Source organism: Acinonyx jubatus, chromosome X, assembly GCF_027475565.1.
Source record: "Acinonyx jubatus isolate Ajub_Pintada_27869175 chromosome X, VMU_Ajub_asm_v1.0, whole genome shotgun sequence".
NCBI classification, from domain to species: Eukaryota; Metazoa; Chordata; class Mammalia; order Carnivora; family Felidae; genus Acinonyx; species Acinonyx jubatus.
This window is the reverse complement of record NC_069389.1, coordinates 4,443,079-4,459,393: the sequence shown is the minus strand read 5'-3', so window position 1 is coordinate 4,459,393 and position 16,315 is coordinate 4,443,079. Positions and strand designations below refer to the sequence as shown.

Genomic DNA, 16,315 nt, shown 5'->3' with positions numbered 1-16,315 from the left:
AGCATAAAACTTAAAAGTTTTTAAATATAATTTTAAACGTTAAGTTTTTAAAAATGCGGATGTATCGTAATCAGTGGCCTCTAAATACCACTTAAAAATCCAAAAAGGAAATGTTAATCGTCTACTAACCCAGTTGGACATAAGCAGTCGGAAAGAACAGACTGGTTTTGGAGAGTGGCAAGCAGACATGGGAAGGATTGCTGAGAAAGGAACCAGGAGAGAGTGAAAACAGGGTGTGCACAGAGGGGCACGCCATCCTGAAATGAGGTCCACACGGCCAGGGGCCTCTCCTGAGGGTCCCGACTGTCTGCAAGACAGGATTCCTCTCTGCAGAAAGCGACGTTCCCAGATAACAGCTGCAGGTCACGGACGGAAAGGCCAGCTATCTGACAGGCGAGACCCAGAGTGAGTGTTCCCATTGGCACAATTTGCACAGCTTCCACTCAGCTTTGCAGAACCTCCCTCTTTGCTATAAACAGGAGCAAAGGACCAGAATCCATTTGAAAGGAGTCCTTACCATGAAGGTCAGAAACAAAACCACCCAAACCAAAATCTTTCAATCATCCAGCAATCAATCAGTAGATAAACAAAAGGTGCTTTGGAAAAAGTACATTTAGAGAAGAAAACAGAAGTTTTGGAAAGACAGCACCTGATCGATGATGAAATAATTCAGCCGGGTACAAGAATTGGAGAGCATCTCAAAGGAAAGTGGAATAAAGAGCAAGGTGGCTGAGAACAGCAGAGAAAATATGACACAAGAATGTCATAAGCAGGCATCGAAGCAGAGGAAAAAAGAAAGAAAAACCATGCAGGGGCGGTGTGTGTAAATTCCAAAGCGGTAACACAAGACAAAGTTTCAGAAGTCAGGGATGTGAATGTGCATACTGAACAGAAGACAGTGTGTCCAGAGCCGTGACTGAAAACAGACCTGGGGGAAAAGCCCATGAGTACTGAATCCTAGGGCACTGAGGGCAGAGGAAAGATCGTAAGTGCATGCGGAGGGGGGGACGGGTTACATCGAAAACATAAGACGCAGCGTGGCTTTGCTGTTCCAACAGCCACACCGACTAAGACAAAATCCCCAAACTCGCAGAATCCAAAGGCAAAACAATTTGCCACCTGGAGTTCCACGGCAGCCTCCAGGTGTGGGGGCCCAGGAACAGAGCCCGTGCACACGTCCTGGGCCGAGTGTTTGCAACTTGAGATCCGCTATTTGGTCTAGGGAGAGAGCATTCACACACAATTGCCTGCATTTGTGGTTGTTACGCTCTCTTCACTGGCGTCCCCAAACGAGAGTGGATACGAGTGTCACGTTTACCTTGGGGGAACAAGTCAAACATGATTAATAATAATTGCAATAATTAAATCCCCATCTCTTCCCTTTTTTACCGTGAAATGTGGATGTTGGCGCTTAGGCAGCAAAAACCACTCTTCACTTGTCATGTAATTCAACTGGATGGGCGCTATGTCTCTGAGCACAAAATTTACCCTTCTTCACTAGGCTGCAGGGTCACATACTTGCTCAAGACTCTGTCTTATGAGACCCAACAGCACTCATGTGATTTTTCTAACCCCATTTCTTTTATTTCTTTTTCCTGTTTCCATGAGGACTGGGCACCCGGCAAGTTTAAGCCCACTCCCTTTACCTACAAAAACAGGCTCCAGACACGGTCTGGGAGAAGAATCCAGGGTGGAAAAGAGTGTGTGTGGCCACAAAGTAGCTCAAAGGAAATAGGTCATTATTACCCATCACGTCAGAATGGAGAAGGATGTGATAAGGAATCGGCTGAGAAAAAAGCGGCCGGAAGACAGGAGGGGACAGAGTAACCATCATCACCCTAACTGAAAAATGTCACATGACGAACGAAGTCAACTATAATAGAGACACGAAAACCATCTAATCTCATCAGGAATCAAAAACTAAAATTAACAGGCAAGGAAAATGCTCCTTTTGATCTCCCAATTTGGCAAATATTGGGACGTGATGACACTGTGCCTTGACAACAGGAAGCGTAATGGGGGCCCTTGCTCACTGGTTGCAGAAATGCAGACTCAGCCAGGCTTTCGGGAACAAAGCTGACAATGGAGATCAAGCATCTCAACGGCGTCACGTTCTCTGAATCAGCACTTGTGTTTCTACAAATTTCTGTTATGAAAATACTGAGGGAGGCACGCATGCCATTCAGGAACACATTCCTACCAACCTCGGAAATGTGTGGAGGTACAAGCATGGGGGGAAGACAAACAAGTGACAATAAAACATTACGCAGCCCTTAAAATTCTCAAGTTTTGGAGAATATTTTGTCATGAAGGAAAACTTTATGGTGTAACGTTAGGGTGGAAAAGGCAGAACTTGACATTAAACAAAGGCAGCATGATCACAAATTTAAAAAAAATGTTTACTTATTAATGTGGAGAGAGAGTGTGCACGAGCAGGAGAGGGGGAGAGAGAGACAGAGTGGGAGAGAGAGAATCCCAAGCAGGCTCCCTGCTGTCAGTACAGAGCCTGGTGCTGGGCTCAAACTCACCAACTGTGAGATCGTGACCTGAACCGAAATCAAGAGTCAGACACTCAACTGATTGAGCCACTCAGGCGCCCCATGGCAGCATGATCACAATTAAAAAAACAAAACAAACAACTATTCATATTACTGCATGGATACGTATGGTTTATGCATGTATTTACTTGTAGAGAAAAATGGTAAAACTTCATTTATAATCAGTTTTGAGGGAGTGGGACCAAGCAGGGGTTTTTAGGTAATTTTTAATTGTATTCTTGTGTTTATCAAAGCATTCTACTTATTTTTATAATCAGAAAAAAAAAAAAAAGTCCACAGAGTGCAACTCAATCATACTGCCTTTGTGCCGATGGATACAATGTCACAATTAAATTTATAAAACGCCTCAAATATGATAATTTGCACTAATGGGAGTAAAAAAGACAATGAATCTATGCTTCCAGTAAGCCTGAAGAGACCCTAATTGAGACAACCTCAATGTGATGAGCTCTGATTTTTAAATCATGACGTTCTAAGGCTGTGCAGCTGGCCCTTGTCAGGCAAGATTGTCTTTTTAGAGAAATCTTTTTAAATGCTTATTCTTTCCACACAAGCACATGGTAAATGCTTAATACACACTCACTGCAGAGAATTGAATTAACACAGATTCCGCATCTCTGGAGTTTTTCCCTCGTGGAAGAAAGTTCTGCTTGCAACAGCACCGCGTCTGAAATGCTGAAGGTCTAAAACCACAGGTCTAACATGCTTGTATCTGGCATAGCTTTGCAACCTTCACCTCTCTTTGTCACCATCTTTTGGGTATGTGTTGCTGGGAAGAAAGAAAACCACCACCAAAGTGTCTAATGACGAGAGAAAGGGAGGGAGAGAGAGAGAGAGAGAGAGAGAGAGATAAAAGGCACAGTGACTGTTTCATATTAAAGACACTGTGAGTTTGAAACCTGTGAAGCAACAGTCAGGACTTCACGGAACACCACAAGCCTGGAGCCTGGAGGCCTCACGTTCAGTCTCCAAACTCTTGTCTGCTCTCTTATCATGGCTGGTTCTATGGCCCCGCAGCCCATATGGCAGGATGGACAGCATCCATGTCAGTGTCCCAAGATAAGTGCACCAAACCTCCAGGACAGCCCCCTCGAGCCGGGGGACCCCCACACCCCCGCAAGCCACAAGGACCAGCAACTCGCGGGTAGATCACTACCGAGAAAAACGCATCCTCCCGCAGCACATCCAGAATGGACACAAGGATGGAAAGTGACATCCATCCTTCCCAGGACGTGAAGAGGCTGATGCCTTCAGTCTGCAGTTATAAGCAATGACTCAGTGAACCTTAACTCTGCCCAAAAATGTCTCCGTATGTGTGTATGAGAGAGAGAGAGAGAGAGAGAGAGAGAGAGAGAGAGAGAGGCTAAGTAGAAGACAAAACAGGTTTGGGTTTCCATGTTCAGAACATACGTAAATTAGGAGTATCTTTGTTGTTGACTCAGAGCACTTCACCGCAAATGCATCCCTTCTAGAACATTCTGAACATGGAAACCACAAAGGAGCGGCAGCAGAAACGGGGGTGCTGGGGGGAAAAGGAGCAAAGTGGTTGCGATGATGGGAGGCTAAGAGGTGCGGAGCTGCAGGTGTGTGCAGGTAACAGGCTGCAGACTCTTCTACAACTTTTGTTCTTGGTGTGGGTCCATGGAAGCTCACACTACCAGACTCGGCTCCAGGGAAATGCGCTCGCCAGGGCGCTACGGATCCATTCTCGTTCTTGGAGAGTCACTGCCATCATTACGTAAAAACAAACAAACAAAACAAAAACAGGTTTACCCCCTTCCTCTCTCTCCCCATCTTTTCCCACCATTTTCCATGTTGGACCCAACAAACATCCAGAGACAGGAGGAGAAAGAAGGGAAGTCTGTTAATGACAGCAGTGAGACATGGACGGCCAACATGTTGCTTTTCTATACCACACACGCCATAAGATAACTCAAGATTTGAGAGTCTAGACTCACTGCATACAACTTGGACATTTCCTGCAAGTCTGGCAAAAAATTCTCTTGAGGGAGTTACCTCACGGCTCCTACATGCTTTCCAATGTTATGAAAGAACGCTGACGAGAAAAAAACTGTTACTGAAATAATATTTTCAAATTAGTAACAAGAAAACAAGCCCTTGGAGACTAATCCACAGTTTTTGACCCTCCTAATGAAGATGACCCAGAATAATATTTGAAAGAAAGATCACTAGTATTCAAAAAAAAAAAAAAAGAAAAAGAAAATTGAAGTTCACAAAGTTCTCTGATACTCGAAATGTGAACAGGAAATCTGAACAGGAAATCAAAATTGCTTTTAGTTATCGCTATGATGTTCAGCATTATTAAACATGCTTAACACACTTATCTTTACACTTGGATGGTAAGGTCATAAGCTAAGGACCTTAGGAGGAAATTTTCCATTTCTAGTAAAGCCAAATGTCCTTCCGAGGCAAATTTATTCTGCAGACGAGGTTTCCTACCCTCAGAATAACTAGTTTGACGCCTGTCTTACAAAACAAAGAACATAACTAATCAAGGAGATGACATCTGACCCACTCTTGGGAGTATACATTAGCCATGCACCTGATCAAACCCTACCCTGAATATTAGATATTGAAATAAATAAACGTGACAGACAACTAAACCCAACCGGCTCCCCATTCATCCAGTACGAAACGTTACATAATTAAACACATTCAGCAAATCCCCCCAGAGTCTGGAAACAGATTGCAAAAATCTAAGGACTCCCACAGACTGACGTGTGGTTATAAAAAGGTAGAATTCAAAGACAGAATGCACATGTGAAGTTACAAAAGACAGATATTAGGAAACCATGATATTCGAGGGCAAATTTCCATTCTGCTGTCATATTCCGAGTTTATCTTGTTTTAATTTGTTAATGTTTATTCATCTTTCAGAGAAAGCACAAGCAGAGAAGGGGCAGACAGAGGGGGACAGAGGATCCTGAGAAGGCTCTGTGCTGACAGCAGTAAGCCTGATGTGGGGCCCCAACTCAGGAACCATGAGACCGTGATCTGATCCACAGTGAGACGTTCAACCAACTGAGCCATCCAGGCACCACTCAGAGTTGATTTTCCTAAACCTATGGATATAAAGTCATACAGGAGTACAGTACAGATTTAATGAAAAGATCTCAAGTGAAACAGTATAGGTAGAAATAGTATTACACAGACCACTCGTCATCGACTGATTACTGTTTTAAAATTAGAGGGCTGTGCCTCTCCATTATAAAATCAATCTAATTACAAGCACTTTATTACTGTCTTTCAACATTTTATACGGACAAATGACAGAGAATGTGAAATTGAGGTATGGATTACTTCCTGACTTCAAATAATATCGTATTTCATACTTGAAACTGTATTGTAGTCGACTTTCTACAGAAGTCACTCCGAAAGTGGAGAGTTTAATAGCTTTCTATTATTTTTTTAATGTTTATTTATTTTTGAGAGAGAGAGCGAGCACGCACAAGTGGGGCAGGGACAGAGAGAAAGGGAGGCACAGAATCCAAAGCAGGCTCCAGGCTCTGAGCTGTGAGCACAGAACCCAACAGGGGGCTTGAACCCACAAACCATGAGATCATGGTCTGAGCCAAAGTCCAGCATTTAACCAACTGACCACCCAAGCGCCCCAGGAACTTTTCAAAGGCAAAGAAGACCATCACAACAGAACACCCCACATGCAGCGTAGATGAAGTGACTGCCACACTTCCTCACTGTCATCAGCTACACAATGAAAGCACACGGGGTGCAACATGGCAGAAAATTCAGGGACCTTAATTTAAAATTTTGCCTCAAGAAAAAAGGCTACATGCTTCCTCCAGGAGTGACATGCGTTCCCTCCTCTAAGGGATCCTGCCTAGGTTCGTTGGAGATCATCTTTAACAGGTGTTAGCCTCTGTCATATTTGGCAAAGAGGAAGCTTGAACCACCCCAGACCCAGTTAAAGACTTTTTTCTCCATTGGGGCAAGGTAGAGGCCAAACTGTATCGGAAAGGTGATGACTTTTTTTGTTTTGTTTTGCTTTTTTTTGCAAGTAACCTTATTGGACTGAAATCCAAGGAACATAATTTAAAATGGATATGACATCAGATCTTTTCTTTTCTTTTTTAAAAAAGTTTATGTATTTGAGAGGGAAAGAGAGCGAGAGCGAGAGCGAGTGAGCTGGTGAGGGGCAGAGAGAGGGGGAGAGAGAGAATTCCGAGCAGGCTCCGCACTGTCAGCACAGAGCCCAACGTGGGGCTTGAACCCACAAACCGTGAGATGATGACCTGAGCTAAAATCAAGAGTCAGATGCTCGACCACCTGAGCCACCCAGGTGTCCCAGAACCATCTTTTTTCACTCATGTATTCAACAAGTAGTTATTTCCTAAACAGCAACAAGGCAGCCTGCAGCATGACAACACGGCAGGGAGCATCGTGGGTTTCCTGCCCTCGGAGACCCTGCGATGTGTCTGCAGAGACAGATGGGACTCAAAGCATCGAGACTGTGCCATTGATCCCATCCGAGAGGGACTACTGCTCCACATGGGGCACGAGTGTCTGGAGTGGGGAGGGGGCACATCACGTAGCTAGAGGGCCACCGCCAGAAGTTTGCTGGTCGGGGGGGGGGGGGGGTGACCTTAGGAGGAATAAACAAGCGCCTGACTCGAGAGCACTTTATAATGCAACGTGTCTGCAGGGCGCAGAGAAAGCAAGCGGGTGGAAGGGGCAGATCCCTGGGGAAAGCAAGGTCGGTAGGAGTCCCATCATGGACACCCTCCCTCCCAGCCCTCGTTCCAGAACCCTGTCCGCCCTGAGCCACTGGAGAGCTCCAACAGGGTCAGAGGCAGCATCACGTCTAGGTGTTGAGAAGGCGCCTCTGACTGCTGATGGTGCACACAAACCATCAGGAGGCCGGCGTGATACACACGTGTGAGGGGGGATGGCTCGGCCCGACGTGCGGATGGACAGACAAGGGTCACCTCAGAAGCAATGCACAGAGATTGCTGACCTATTAGCATCAGAGGATTCTGCGTCTAAATGTCACGTCCTCCAAACTAATGCATGTGGCCCTGGTGTTGTGCTCATTCCCCGTGGCCAGACGGTAATGCTAATGGAACTGTGCCTAAGACACAGCTGAGGCCATGGATGGACCCATCTCGTCTTTTTTTTTTAAGTGTATTTATTTATTTTGAGGTGGGGGGGTAGAGGGGGAGCCGCAGAGAGAGAGGGGGGACCGAGGATCTGAAGCAGGTTCTGTGCTGACAGCAGAAAGCCCGATGTGGGGTTCGAACTCATGAACCACGAGATCATGACCTAAACCAAAGTCTGATGTGGAACCGACCAAGTCACCCAGGAGGCCACCGGAGGAGCCACCCGAGACCCATGTCGTATTTATGTAAATTATCACATATTTCTCGGCATCAGAGGTCCTCGGTTATAACACAGCACAGGAAGAGAAATCAGCAGTTACCACTGTTGTGAGTCAAAGCATCTCTGTCCATAAGAAAGTCCAACACATGTGGGGGTGCCTGGGTGGCTCAGTCAGTCGAGTGTGCGACTTCGGCTCAGGTCATGATCTCACAGTTTGTGGGTTCCAGCCCTGTGTGGGGCTGTGTGCTGACTGCTCAGAGCCTGGAGCCTGCTTCGGATTCTGTGTCTCCCTCTCTCTCTGCTCACGCTCTGTCTCTCAAAAATAAATGAACATTAAACAAAATCAGTCCAACATATGTGAAAGTCAGTGTTGCTTCGCAGGAAGTGAGTAGAATCAAGTTGGACCACACCCCCAGGCTTGGAGAAGGTTCTGGGTCACAGCCTGAGGAGCCCTTACAGTTCCAACGGGAACGGTGCGCTCAGCACTGCATATGAGGTCCCACGTTTGACGTGTTTTCACTAGAATGGATGTAATGATTGCAAATTGAGTATTTGGCTGGAGACTGTCTGTAGATGTCTTCTAAAACTGGAGTGTTTTATTCCTCAGGTATTATGACATGTGCTTTTTAAAAATGTACGATAAAGTTTTGGCTCTAAATTCTGAAGCCAGACTGTGCTTACCAACAAGGAGCTAGATGGGCTCTGACCGTCCTGCTCTGGCGAAAGACGCACAGACCCTCAGCACCTGCCTAAACTCTGCCTCGGCAGACCATGCACCCACAAAGGCAGAACTGGAGGTATAAAGCGGACTGGTATGCATACACATCCTGAGCCAACTTCTGGGACGGAATGCAGTAGTGATCAACCTCCATGTGGATCCTGTCTCTGGGAAAAGGGGCGGGGCCCAGGAAGTTTGCAAGGTGGCACAAGAATTACCAAAGAGGGGCGTCTGGGGGCTCAGTCTGGTGAGCATCCAACTTCAGCTCAGGTCATGATCTCGAGGTCCGTGAGTTCGAGCCCCATGTCGGGCTCCGTGCTGACAGCTCAGAGCCTGGAGCCTGCTACGGATTCTGTGTCTCCCTCTCTCTTTGCCCCTCCCCCATTCTCACTCCGTCTCTGTGTCTCAAAAATACATAAACACTGGGGCACCTGGGTGGCAAAGTCACTTGAGCATCCAACTTCAGCTCAAGTCATGGTCTCACAGTTTGTGGGTTTGAGCCCCGCATCAGGGTTCACGCTGACAGCTCAGACCCTGCTTGAGATTCTCTCTCTCCCTCTGTCTCTTCCACTCTGTTTTCTCTCTCTCTCTCAAAATAAATTTTAAAAAACTTAAAAAAAAAAAACTGGTCCTGTACAAAATTTTAAACACACCATCAGTAGAACCAAAACATCTCCAACAGGAGAAAGAAAATAAAACTTCATAACCTGTTTTCCCCCAAAGTCACTTTTGAAAACTTCCAAACTCACAGAACAGTCGAAAGCATACACACGAAGTTGAAAGCATGCACACGAATGCACGTATCCTACTTCACTTAGGTTTACTGTCTGTATTTTGCCACAGCTGCTTGCTCTCTGCCTCTGTGTACCCGTGCATGTATACACACACATACGTATGTGCACACATTTTTGTTCTACACCAGAAGATTAAGAAAGGATAAGAGATGTACTTGTATTCATCTCATGATGTTTCACAGCAAGCTGCACAGAGGATAACTCTTGACCCTCTAGAAAGTTCCGCGTGGGTGTCCCAGAATAAGGACACCTCCTCCATAAACACAACACCATGAGAACAACTGTGCGGACTAACACTGATTCAATCAACTCACCGCCCAGACAGCCCCCAAATAATTGTACCATCTGCTTTTTTCCCCCGTCCAGGACCCTCTCCACATTCAGGTACTGTCATCGTGTTTCTTCACCTTTTTATTATTTTTCTTTTTGAAACTTTATATATTTAGACAGAGAGCAAGTGCATGTGCTTGTGTCCATGAGTGGAGGAGAAGCAGAGAGAGAGACCGGAAGAGAGAGAGAATCCCACGCAGGCTCTACACTGTCAGCACAGAGCTTGACACGGGGCTCGAACGCCCGAACTGTGAGATCATGACCTGAGCCGAAATCAAGAGTCAGACGCTTCACTGACTGAGCCAGCCAGGTGCCCCTCTTCATCTTCTTAAATCTGGAACTGTCCCTGACCTTTCTGTGCTTCCCATGACACTGATTATTTTGGAAGAATCCAGGTCAACTGTCCTTGACAACGTGCTACATTCTGGATTTGTCTGCTCGTTTCCTTGCGAACGGATTCCAGTTGAAAGCTTTTGGTAGGGACATTACACGGGTTATTTTGTGTTCTCGCTGCCCGCTATCAGGAGGAACGTGACACCAAAGTGCCCCGCTATCCATGATCCCTTGGTCAATGGTACAATCTCCAGATTGTTTCGTGTTCTCTCACAATGTGTCTGATAATGAACCTTCCCTCATTCATTATCTCTGAGACACGAAACACAATCAACATAATTTTGGGGGGGTTGGGATTATCTTGACCCCAAAATGTGCTTGTTATCATGGGTGTTTGCTGCCACAAAATATCCTAAGGATTTATAATCCCCTTGAAAAATGTGTTCTTTATCATCAAAGGATTAAAAAAAATTACCATCCTAGTATATATTTAAACAGAATAAATTAAGAGATTGCTGGAAGTTCTTGTCAAATAACAAGATGTGTCATAAAAAGGAAATTTTTTCAGTTTCATAGGCAAACTTCATTTTACTTTCAGTCAGCTTTTTTTTTGGAGGGGAAAACTGAGGAATATCTTATATAAAAGTATTTTCTTGATTATCACCAATCCACTTAGGGAGAGGGGAAAAGTTTAATATGCTGTACTCAAGAACCCTGAATTTAAATTGTGAAGTACATTAAAATACCCCATGAGGATGGCTTTATGTTGGTAAGACATAATGGATATTGTTATTAGGTATTTAGGAACAGATATTTTAGCCCCCACTGAAAGACTCCCACTTTACATCAGAACATTAAGGAAGAATAATGAATGCCATATTAGTTTATCATGAATTAATCATGAGCCTTTTCAGCTGCATACTTTTCATTAGCTTACTGAGTCTGTCAATTTTTTCTGAGCTCTTGTTGCTGGGTCCAAAGAATGTCAATGTCCCCTCTAGATTAAAATGACCAAAAAAAAAAAAAAAAAAAAAAAGTACTCAAAGTATTTCCCTGCAAAACATTCAGTTGGTTTCTAGGGGAATAAAAATAAAACTCTACTTAGCAGGTGCTTAAGGCTTTGAAAGCTATGTCAGAACTCCAAGCCAGCTCCCGCATTAACAATAAGTTTAGAAAATAAATTATTCTTTAAAACCCCCGAAAAGTCTGTGTCTGAACTGGAGAGAAGGAACAAACGAGCCTTTTAAGGAACAAATTACAGAAATCACAATAGAAAATAACTCTGTTAAGCTGCTAAGCATTAAGCACGAATATAAGCCAAGGATTTAAGCCTCCATGGACGTTTCCTGCAGTAGGAGAATCGTCTGCTGTGCGGTTTCAATTTAATAGAGAAAAAAAAAAATCCTAAAACGTCTTTCTCTTTTTGTTCTCTTTAATTCTTATTCTACCGCAGAACCCTCAGAGTAAAAGACCGCTGAATATTCCACGAAGGAAGAAGAGAAGATGAAGCTGAAGTGTCTTGCTGTACCGAACAAACAGGGATTGTCCAGTTCTGCAGTGCTGATGCTCGGGGCTGGGTCTGAGTCCGAGGGGGTGTTGTCCTATGTGCTGTCAGCAGAACCTCTGACCTCCACCCACCGGATCCCAACAGCAAAGCTCCTCCAGAGTTACGACACCAAGAATGCTTCCAGATGTGTCGGATTCCCACCCCCGGGGGCAAAACCGGTCCAATGGAGAACTATCTGCCTGTCATCAGCAATGCAATGGTCCAAACTGGAGTTCTGGAGATCTATTCAGGGCCTGCTTGTGAGGAAGTAGGTTCTACTTACATAAATGGGTTAGAGAACAGCTTAGGGCAGAAAGCCGCCACCACGGGGCAAAAGTGCCCGAGGTGAGATAGCAAGATATTGGACTGGGATCTAAAGTAACTTGTTGTATCACCTGCAGGAAATTACTTTCCCTCTGGTGCCAATATCCTTTGATCACAAACACCACTTGCCCACCCTACCTCCCCACCCCCAGCCAGACCGTTTGCTAATATCTTGCGAGCTCAATCAATCCAGAGATGAAACCCGTTTGGGGCTCTTATCTCCTCCAGGTCATTAGCCTCTCTCATATTCAATTCTGCATCCACCCCCTTCCTGGACAAGAGAGAACTCCAGACTCATAGTCGGCAACACCTCCCACCTTGGCTGGCAGTGTCATCCCAGTATTCACCATAGCTGTGCCCCCCAAAACATCATCCTTCACTCTTCAGTCACCCTAGGAACCTGTCCTTGGCACCCCCATTTTACAAGAGGAGACCTGGGCACAGAGTCCTTAATCAGCTTCCTGAGAACGTGAGGCCAGCGGGCGGAGAGCTGGGATCTGAACCCCAGGGACCTCTGACCCCACGACTCAGCTGCATCTTTGGGGGCCTTCCCACACCAATGTGAACCCGAATCTTCTTGGAAAGCATCTCCGTGCAGACTTCTCCGAGCCTGCTGCTACGGGGGACAGTGATGGGCTCTGATTGCCTCGCGGTGCCTGTCTTGACATCATCATGGCAGAGTGTCATCAAGCTGCACCCTCCGGGAGGTGCTCTTTCCTTCCCCCCTCCTCCCTCCCCTCGATCACGGGTATTTTCCTATCAGTGCGCACTGCCCTCTTTGGTGGTACCGCTTTTCTCCAAGAAAGCACGTGTGACCCCCGGATGCCGCCCTTTGGCAAATGTGACCTCTCGTGGGAAAAGTCCCTTTTTTTTTTTTTTTAATTTTTTAGCGTTTATTTATTTTTGAGACAGACACAGAGCATGAACAGGGGACGGTCAGAGAGAGAGGGAGACACAGAATCTGAAACAGGCTCCAGGCTCTGAGCTGTCAGCACAGAGCCCGACGCGGGGCTCGAACTCACGCGAGATCACGCGAGATCTCGCGAGATCATGACCTGAGCCGAAGTCGGACGCTCATCCGACTGAGCCACCCAGGCGCCCCCAAGTCCCTTCTGAACAAAAGGGCCAGGTGGGCTCCACATTCCTGTTGCCCGGCATGTCAGACCCTCCACAACACCATTTTAAAGTCACCAGGTACTCAGGCATGATTTACCAATGCTCAGGGCGAGGCAAGCACTTTGTGAACAGGCAGTGATCCATTCGGAAGGAAGGGACGTACGCGGGCACCTCTTATACTCACCCTGCAGCAACGGAAGACCGTCTTGGGTAGTTGTCCTCAAGGATCTGAGCTTCCTGACAGCATCATGTGCAGGCACACTGATGTGAGGGGCCCTCAGCAGACACGGATGAGGGGCACCAGGCTCATCCTGTGAATTCATTCAGACGAAGAAGAGTCAGACACTGAATGAGCACATGGTGAAAAACTGCAGGGGAACATGCTCTTTCCTGCCGGGAGGATCTCCCTTCCTGCACGTTTCTTCTTTCCACTCTCTGCCCAAACCCTGGTTAGCTACAAGTCACAGCTGACTAGCCACCACCTCAGAGAAGCCCCCCCTGATTACCAATACAAAGCAAATAGATCCCTCCATGGTTAACTGTCATAGTATCTTGTTTCCCTTGAAGAGCATTTATCACTATTTCCAATAACTTATATACGTGGTTTCTTTTTATTTGGTATCTGTCCGTCCCACAGCCTCTAAGGATCAAGACAGCAGAGGCCATTCATGTGCCGTAGTAAGCTGTCAATAAATATTTTCCAAATAGCACTTGGATTGCAAACTGCAGCTCGCAGGACTGTCCCCCACCTGTTTTTATAGCGAAACAAGAATGTTATTCACATTCTTAAATGGTTGAGAAAAGAATGTTTTGCACAATGTGAAGAGTATATTAAATTGACATTTCAGAGTCCACAATGAAAGGATATTAGAACACAGACACATGCATTCGCTTCCTTATAATCTGTGGCTGCTTCTGTGCTACAGCACAGAGTTTAGTAGCTGCACAAGAGATTGCCTGGCCTGCGATGCTGAAAATGTTCACTATCGGGCCCTCGGTAGGAAAAGTTTTTCAACTTCTGGTATAGAATCCTACACTCTATGAAGATGACTTTGAATCTAGTGAAGAATATACTTATTTTTTTGAGTTGAGGACATTTAGACAAAAACTACCATATGCCTTAAAACAATTAATGTATAAGTCTATCGTTCATGCTGTAAAATATGAAGTATCATCCCACTTGATACGTCATATGCACAAGAGATCACCACATTGGAGAAAAACCACTATTCTATAGATCTTCACACATATAGATCTTGCCTCACTGAAGTTAAGCTTCCAACAACAATTTTTCAGGTTCAATCAGTGTCCCAGAAATGTTATTTTTCCCCCCCGAGATGGCATTTGAAACTGTAATCAATCTTCCTGCATCTTCCGGCATGGCATTTCATGTTGGATTCTTGTGGAAATGGGATGCTGTGCTGTCAACATTGATCCTTAACCTCCCACTGCTGGGATGACAGAACCACCACGCAGGGCCATCTCTTCCTCCGACTCTCCATGACATTATGTGGCGAGACAAAGATCATATGGATATGGATTTGAACAACTGGGTGACCCCCCACCCCTTGCGAAACAGGGAAGATGCAAGCCGGTGTTTTCCTCTCGGTTGCCCACCCCTTTTATTTACAGAAAATAGATGCTGAGACATCCGCACGGAAACCCTTTGACCCGTGTTTGATACTTTGCGCCTGCTATCCTCGGTGACTAATGAAGAAGAAGAAACACGTCAAAGGAGATTAAGTCACAATGCCTATCACAGTGGTATTGCCACAAGAAACCCTACCTGCAGAAGGAAAACAGCACAGGAGAACCTAAAAGCCCATGGTCCGAGGACATTTCTCAAAACAGCAGTGGAGTTGTTCTTAGCCAGGCGTGATTTCAGCCCACAGGGATCATTAGGCAGTATCTGGAGACATTTCCGGTTCTCGTGATTGGGTGGGTTCTACTAGCATCTAGTGGGTAGAGTCCAGAGATGCTGTTAAATATCCTACAATGTGCAATACAGCCCCTACCACAGAGAATCATCCACCCAGCCCTCCACCACAAAGGATGAGATGATCTCAAGTGTCGAAGTTTAGAAACTGTAGGGTACTGGTCCAATAATCACTGAAGGGGTATGATCACAGAGACAGGAAAATAAGGGAGGTAGTTTGCTCCAACAATGATACACAGCCACAACATATGTACCAGTGATGGTTCCGCCATTACTCTGAAAAGTTATATGAACATAAGTCTCTTGAGACACCACTATAATCCGAGTTCTAGTCACAGAACAAGAAGATTTAAGACCAAGAGGTTACGGGTGCTGTTTTATCGTGAACCTGTATGCTGACGAGTTGGTGGCTTCACAAATCATGAGCATGCTTCATTACCCCTTCCTGTCTCTGTTTACCTACAATCGCCGTAACTGTCATTTACCTGGTCATTTATCCATCACTCTCCTGCCCCTCCCCGTTCAGTTGTATAAGACTGTGAACCACAACAGGAATCTAAGGATGGAATCAACGTCCACCATCCCTCTCCCTTGATTCTGAGATACAACGAGCCCTGGAAGCCACAAAATTTTTGTAAACTTCTTACTGTATTTGGCAGCAGAAGCCAATGTGAACTGACTCGAGGCATCAGGTGGTATGTTAACCTGCCAGCCTCTGATACTGGCTAGTCCCAGGCGGCTCTGTGGTGACATCAGGCTTAACTGCACTGGGAAAACATCAACAAGACTCAAGACACCCTGTGAGTAGCAGTGAGAGGAAGGAGAGAAAGCATTTGTCACCAGCAGTAGCCTAGAAGTGTGGTTATTAAAGAAGTCTGATTGTGCCAAGCCTCAGAAGGAGATGGCATGCGAAGACGGTAAAGAAACGGAAAGGCAGGTTGTGGAAATCTGGCTGATTGCTTTGCCAAAGGCTGATCAATCCTCCCAGTCTGTCCGGGACTGAGGAGTTCCAGTGTTCAGACTGAGACGGCCCTGGGCAAATGTGCATGAGCTGACAACCCTACCTGCTTGTGTAGGCTAGCAGAAGATTCTGTAGACAAGTAAACACCGAAAGCCAAGTGTGAACACCGAGAAAGTTGACTGAAAGACTTCAAGAAGCTATTGGAAATCCATAGTGAAAACCATCTTCTGAACATAAAGGAGAAGATGGTGTTGAGGAATTGGTAAACAGAAGAGCGTTGGCGGATGCCATAGCATGGGCTCTGACATCAAGTGAGGACAGAGGTCACCCTTCCCACCAGCTGC

The 16,315-nt window shown here is 45.7% G+C and overlaps 1 protein-coding gene across 5 annotated transcripts in view; it reads right to left on the bottom strand.

Annotated features, from left to right (window-relative positions):
- STS (steroid sulfatase) overlaps window positions 1–16,315 on the bottom strand; it is a 160,414-nt gene that overhangs the window by 111,816 nt on the left and 32,283 nt on the right. For 3 of the 5 annotated variants that reach the window (XM_027050618.2, XM_027050619.2, XM_027050620.2), the window contains exon 2: window positions 13,259–13,385. The exons of the other annotated variants lie outside the window; for them this stretch is intronic. The gene's annotated coding sequence lies outside the window, so the exon portion shown is untranslated. The remainder of the gene's footprint in view (window positions 1–13,258; window positions 13,386–16,315) is intronic. 5 annotated transcript variants of the gene reach the window in all.